This window comes from Peromyscus maniculatus, chromosome 22 (genome assembly GCF_049852395.1).
Source record: "Peromyscus maniculatus bairdii isolate BWxNUB_F1_BW_parent chromosome 22, HU_Pman_BW_mat_3.1, whole genome shotgun sequence".
NCBI classification, from domain to species: domain Eukaryota; kingdom Metazoa; phylum Chordata; class Mammalia; order Rodentia; family Cricetidae; genus Peromyscus; species Peromyscus maniculatus.
In genome coordinates, this window is record NC_134873.1 from 50,015,663 (window position 1) to 50,022,424 (window position 6,762).

Below are 6,762 nucleotides of genomic sequence, written 5' to 3' on the forward strand. Positions count from 1 at the left end.
TTTGGTTACATATAGATGCTACACTTTCAGAGTCATCCCACAAGTCCCTCTTCTTACAACTTGCAGTTCATAGAATAGAGACCACTGCATCCCAGACAAAGACTATGAAGTGGGTATGTAACTCCATGAGTCTGTTGTCTTATAAGTATAATATGTCTTACAATATAACTATAATGAGAACACCTATCTTCCCCCTGAGATATGGCCGGCTGGGATGTCTGTAAGAAAAGAAACCATACAAAGAGGTCAAAATGGATGACAGCTTAAATGAGCCCTTTGTCCACTTTGGTCTCATCCTAACTCCTTCTGGGGTTTTTTAATGGATGCTGACATCATATACTAAAGCACACCATACAGAGCAGACATGAGTTCACTGCACTCGGCTGCTCCCTCCAGTTCTTTCTAGATGTTGGAGAAGTCAGAGTTAACCTAGTGGTATAGCAGGTTGCTAAAAGAGGTTGGCAGCCTCAAACACTGTTCCCTTTCCCCTGGAGGCTTGTATCTTCCTATCATCTTAGGATAGAGACTGCATTCTGGACCCTTGCTTCTCTTTGTCTTGTGATTGGAGTCGATCAGCTCTGGAGAAGAGCTGTCCCTTGTCTTCCTGGCCTGACCTTCTCAGTGCCTGTCATCTTACAGACTTTAGTTGTTGCACTCTCCAGCGTCTTAGACATATTCTGATAACCTTTGGGTACTTGCACTGTCTTATCATTTGAGTGCAGTATGATTTTTTGTTGCTGTTCTGTAAAATGCCAGGTTTAGTTTATTAATACTATGAGTTCTCTGTGCTAGCCAATGAGACTCAGTCCATACCCAAAGCTCAAGGAGGACTGTCATGCTGATGCTTGCCCCCTCTCCTTCTGCCGTCCATTTCTTCCTACTGTCCCTATGAGCCCCACCCCCACGCCACTTCACTTTCAGTTAGCCCTGTAAAGTTCAACTATTGACTGTTGAACTCTGGTGTTAGGGCATGTAAGGGTGAGGGAGTAACTGTAATAGGAGGCACAGTAGAAGAACAGCATCTGACTCTGGAACCCTGAATTCGAGTCGTGACTGTCATTTAGTGACTTTGAGCAAGTTACTCAACCTTTTCCAGAAGCTAAATCTGAAATTCCCAATCTTTCAGATGGTAACATCACCTTCATGAAAGTATTATGACCATCAAGAGGGATAATATAAAATAAAAAAATATATGTATACATGAAAAGACTCATGTAGTATTTTATACTACTTGGATGATTCCTACTGAGCCAGCCTGGTCTAGAGCTGGTACATTTATACCATTTGTTGAGATCTCGCTCATATCTTGTTGCAATAAGACTATCATGGGCCCACAGTCTCAAGCATAGCTGGTAAAAAAAAGTTCTTACCCACAGTCCCACTGTAACTAGAACAAAGCCTCAGACTGCTTTTTTTATTTGCCGTATGTCACCAAGTTCTGTGAGCCTAACCAGTCTTCTTGGGGACACCATCTTCACTGAGCTGGCTGCTAACCTTGAGGCTGCCTCTGGCCATGTAATACTCATCGGACATTTTGCCGGCAGTCCCACTCTGCAAAGGCTCAGATCTCTCTCCAAGGGTAAAGACGAGGGCAAGGGATGCAATCAGAGTGACAGGATACCATCATAGGGCATCAGTATTTCCTCAGTGCTGATCCCTGGAGACGAGCAGCAAGAGGCTGCTTTCGGTTAAGAAAGGTGTAGAAACGTTACTTCTCCTTGTGGCTTCCTGGGGAGGGTTACGACTAGATGCTCCATGACACAAAGAGTTTTCATCTTCTTCATGTGTTCCTGCTGTCTCTTGCTCCCACAGACAGACTTCATGTGTCAACAGGCTTCCTGGGTCAGAAACCATGTTGACAAGACACCGATCTGGGGGAAACTGTAAACATTGTTGAAGGGGTGGAACATTAATGAAAACACTTGTGTGATAAATAAAACCCTGTCATAGGGGCACAGGGAGGAAGCCTTGTCTGTCTATGTTAGAAGTCACTCTTCTCGGGTCCTACAGGGAACATCACAGCATCCATTAATTCCAGGATGAATGGATTGAAATCATTTTCCTCAAGGAATTTATTGTAAAGAAGAGCAAGAGCCACAGACCCCATAAATGGCTTTACTTATCTTTCCACAGGGAGGTCTTTTATTCTGAAGAGTCCCTTATTGAGATAATCCTTCTCAGGTTTCTAGAATTCCCAGAAGGGAAGCAAGTCCATACATTCTGCCATTCTTCCACTCCTTGACTAAAAGGAAATAAAATCAAAGTTAGAAATGCATCAAAAGGAAACCCACAGACAGGCAATTACGTGACCAGGAGTGAGTGGAGGTCATGTGGGCTGGTGGGAGGCTAGCTATCAATAGCACTTAGATTAGCAGAGGGTCTTAGAGTGGGGACCCTCGTCCATCAAACCAGAAGAATAATGAGCTCAAGACCAACTGAGATATCCAGCCTCACAGACTGAGCAACTACTAGATTCTTGGACTTCTCATTCATAGCCAGCCATTGTTGGATTAGCTGGAGCACAGCCTTAAATCATTCTAATAAATCCCCTTTCTGTACACATAGAGAGTTTTATTTTAAAAGTTGTTACTCTAGAGAACCCTGACTATCTTAAAATTTCAAATGGTACTGTATAAGAAGAAAAATCAAATAAAAGAATATTATAGAATTATGGAGTTCTGAGGCCTATGTTACTGCTGTTCAAACTTTCTACCAGGCATTTACAATCTTTTACCTGCTGGACAAAGTTGCCTGAATCTTGATGCTCCATCTGTTTCTCAAGTCCTTATTTGGGAGGTTGTAAACACTGATAACCAGAGATAGTTGAAAGGTGGTTCAAGCTCACACAACTGGTTAGAGTAGGTTTGGCATTAGCGGTAAATCTCCTGTGAAAATGTATTTGCAATGGATGGTTGGTAAGTGTATCATTGTTTTCTTAGCATTAAAACAGAATACCCCGCAGAAGCAACTGAAGGAAAGGAAAGTTTGTTTGATGCTTGGCTTACAGGTGGGTGGATCTGCATCTGGATGGTGGAAACTCATGGTGGGTGGTCACACTGCTGTAGCTGACAGAAAACAGAGAGATCAAGTCTACTATAGCAGCCAGCTAGGCCCTGTCTCTTCAAGGATCCACCCCCCGCCCTTCAAACAACATTATCAACTGGGAACCAAGTATTCAGATACATGAACTTACTGGAGGCAGACATTACACATTCAAACCAGAATGATGAAAAACAGTAGCAACAATAACAAAGTCCTTTAATTAAATAATGTATTCTCTGTAACCTGTAAGCTCCACTTGCCCAAGAACAAATAACTTTGTGGAATGTTGGGGGCTATTGCTCTCCTAAGATAACAAGTCACTTGTTTTCACTTCAATTAACAAGGTTGTTTGCCCCAACTACACAGGATGTGCTTGATCACATGTAGGCAGGGAATATGTAGGCAGGAAGTGCATCAGGATGTTTACTTTGTCCCCATTGGATGAATTCATAAAGTATGTAGCCTTGTGGGTTTGGCCTTTGTAGACTACTGACTGACCTAATTCAGCACCATTTCTCTGGGAATCCAGGATATAGATCTGGCCAGGGTCCATCTTCCTGGCCAGGATTTAATAAAGTTTGCTTCAGCTGGACAATCATGGATTCAGTCTTTCTCCTTGCAATTTTCAGGTTTAACATTTTCATTCTTTAATGGTGACTGGGATTATTTCTATTGTTTTCCTTTGGATTGGGAAACCACAATATAATCACAAGACCATTGTTTTGCAGTTAAATAGGGAAATTAGAGAGTTTAGCGTATGAATAGAAGCAGCAGGAATGCCTGTTTCAGAAAGAGCCAGTACAAAGGACTCACAACAGAATAGTTTCATTACATTTCTTGACTTTGTCTCTCTGAGAGTTAGCCTTATTGTCTTCCAGTGCAGATGAGCTGCCTCCCTGTGACCAGAACTCCTGGCTGTTCCAGCACTGGCCTTTGTTATTCTAACTCTGCAGCACCAGGAGAAATATTTTTCTACACTCTTTCTGACTGGTTTTGCTGGGTCACATGATTTGGTGGCATCATAGCTGTATTCAGGAGAGCAAGGTGTGTGTGTGTGTGCACGTGCATGCGTGATGATACTTTATGGAGTTAAGGATGAATTAGTTCACATAAGAGTTGTCACCAAATCACACTTCTCCACATCATCTTACTTTTAAATATTTTGCTAACTTTTTTTCAGGTTAGTGTAAAGGAATGGGTCTCATGTGGACACTTTCATCCCTTTGAGTCATTCTGTTCTGTTCACAGCCATTCTCCTCCCCCACTGCCCCGTCCTTGACTCCATGGCTCCTCTTAATTTGAGCAGTAGAAAAATAGAATGGAGTCATTTCAGGAAAACTAATCTGACTTTCCTGATGTCTTCCACCATCCCACGGAGTTTGATAATTCACTGACTTCCTTTCTTCCTCCTCCTCCCACAGCACTTCCTCCTTTTCCAGCATCAGCCTCTCTGAGTGGAACGGCTTCCTCCCTTCTGTACGTGAATCTAAGCAGCAATCTGCTTCCAGTCTGATGGCTGCCACCGCCATTTCCAGTGCTCACACTGTAATACCATATTTAGGGCTTCTGTTTTCTCAGTGGTATGAATACCTGGGATGCGTGGCTAGCCCACACACCCATGGAGGAGGGAACTCCAAGCAAGGTCTCTGGTTTTCCCATTGGGAAGTATCACAGACACACAGGGCTTTGTTCAATTATACTGTGTAAACTTTTGAGTATGCAATGAATGTCAGAAATATATTCTATAGTTTTTTTTTATTCACACAGACATTAAAATAGTATAATTCAGAAACAGTGATACTGTTTTTTCCTACCCTCATGCTTCATAAATAATTCTGTTAAAACTCTCAAAGTGTTCCTCTTCAGTATCTTTTCAATATGGCTGCTATGGAGTCATCTAGAACACCTTCACAGCACATTATTTTCATTTCCATCAAATTTTTTGAGACATGGTTCATTTTGCATCTGTGTATAAAGCTGGTTTGACTGGTATCTATTATCTTGAGTAACAATCACAAATGAAAAAAAGACATGAATATATTTGATTTTCGTTTCTTTTGTGAATGCACATGTATGGGAGCCACAGGTCACCCTACTGGCCAGCTAGTAAGGGCAATGAGAGACCCAGAATACAAAATATAGGTGACTGTCACTTGAGAAATGACACTTGAGGGTGTCCTCTTGCCCCCCCCCCCCGCACATACACACATGCATCCACATATATGTGTACCGCTACACACATGCACACACATACAAGGGCTTGTTCATAGTGACATCTTGCTTTATAATGATAAATTCATAGGCAAGGTATAAATCACACAGCCTGTATAATACACCCATCTCTGTTTTTTCAGTTGTGTATATGTCTGTGTATGCATTTGGTATATGCATGAATACGCACATATATGTGGTTTATACATAAACGTGTGTATTATGTGTATTTCTTATGCAGATTGACATTGATGTCCTCTTCTATCTTGCTCCTCATTTTTTTTTTTTTTTTTTTGAGACAGAGTACCTTATGTGGAGCTCAGCATTTCAGCTAGACTGTCTGGCCAGAGATCTCCTGGGATCTGCCCATCTCTGCCTCCCACTGCTGGGGTTGCAGGTGCATGCAGCATTTAAATGGGTGCTGAGGATCTTAATTCTTATTTCCTTATTATCCACCTCCTAAACTCCACCTCTGTCTCAGGCAGTCTCATCCTGATTTGTTTTCTACAGTATAGCCAAAGCTACAGTTTGGCCCAAGCCGAGGTCCCTGAAGAAAATGAAGGGAACTTCTCAATCTGCCAGCAACATCATGGAGCTGTGCCTCTGCCTCTATCACCCCTGACATCTCCTGAGGGAAGAACTGGGGGAAAGCTTTCATTTTAATATGTGTAATGGCAAAGGAGGCAAGAAGATGAGCAGAGTGGAGCCAGCGTTTAAGACTGTGCACGGGGCAAGGGGAAGCGGGAATGTATCTGGGGGAGGAAGGTTTAGCCATAAGGAATGACCTGTAGAGTGACCTGCCCAAAGCCCTGGCACAAAGTCAGGACGGGCAGTGCTGAGTCAGCAGAATCCTGGGAGGACCTCTGGCCTCTGGAAGGATGCTTTTTTGGCAGGAGTTAAAGGTTGTATGGTTCAGAAATGTGCATCTGCACTAAATGAGAGCAGCAGGAGAAGGAGGAGGAGGCTGCCCACTGCACCTCAATTTACTTCATTATTAATGTTGTATGGGGCTTTTCTCCAGGGCGTTCTGTTAGGCATGAATCACTACATTTCCAATCTGAAGATTTTTGGTACCTGTGGCCTGGAAGCTGAGAGGTAGATGACTAGTGAACACAGAGTCTGACAAATTATCGACTTCATTTTCTGAAAGCCTGGGACAAGTGTTCCCTGGGTGTGGGATAAACAAGGACCACTTCCATGTCTGCTATGTCTGAGGTTTAAAACGGCCAAATGGTGCATCATCTTTGAAACAGGACAAGAGAGCAGTGGGCTGTACTTGTCTAAGTGTTATTTGCACAGGGAGGCAAAATACTGCTGCAAGACCTTTCTCAGAGGCATTGCTAATGTCCAACACTAAGCTAATGACTTTGGAAATTGGGTGTCAGGGACCCACACGGATCATATAAGTGATAATCACATCTGTCGACGACGCATTTTCATGAACATGGTTCTATTTTCTCACATAAACCTGTGATCAAGGCAGGCATGGATAATGCCTAGTTCACAGAT

General features: G+C 42.8%; 1 long non-coding RNA gene across 1 annotated transcript; it reads right to left on the reverse strand.

The window, feature by feature from the left end:
• Positions 1-972: 972 nt before the first annotated feature.
• LOC143270245 (uncharacterized) lies at positions 973-5,014 on the reverse strand. The gene is made up of 3 exons (XR_013047367.1): positions 4,857-5,014; positions 2,735-2,885; positions 973-2,242 (listed from the first exon to the last, which is right to left on the reverse strand). It is a non-coding gene; the product is annotated as an uncharacterized LOC143270245 (long non-coding RNA).
• Positions 5,015-6,762: the final 1,748 nt, after the last annotated feature.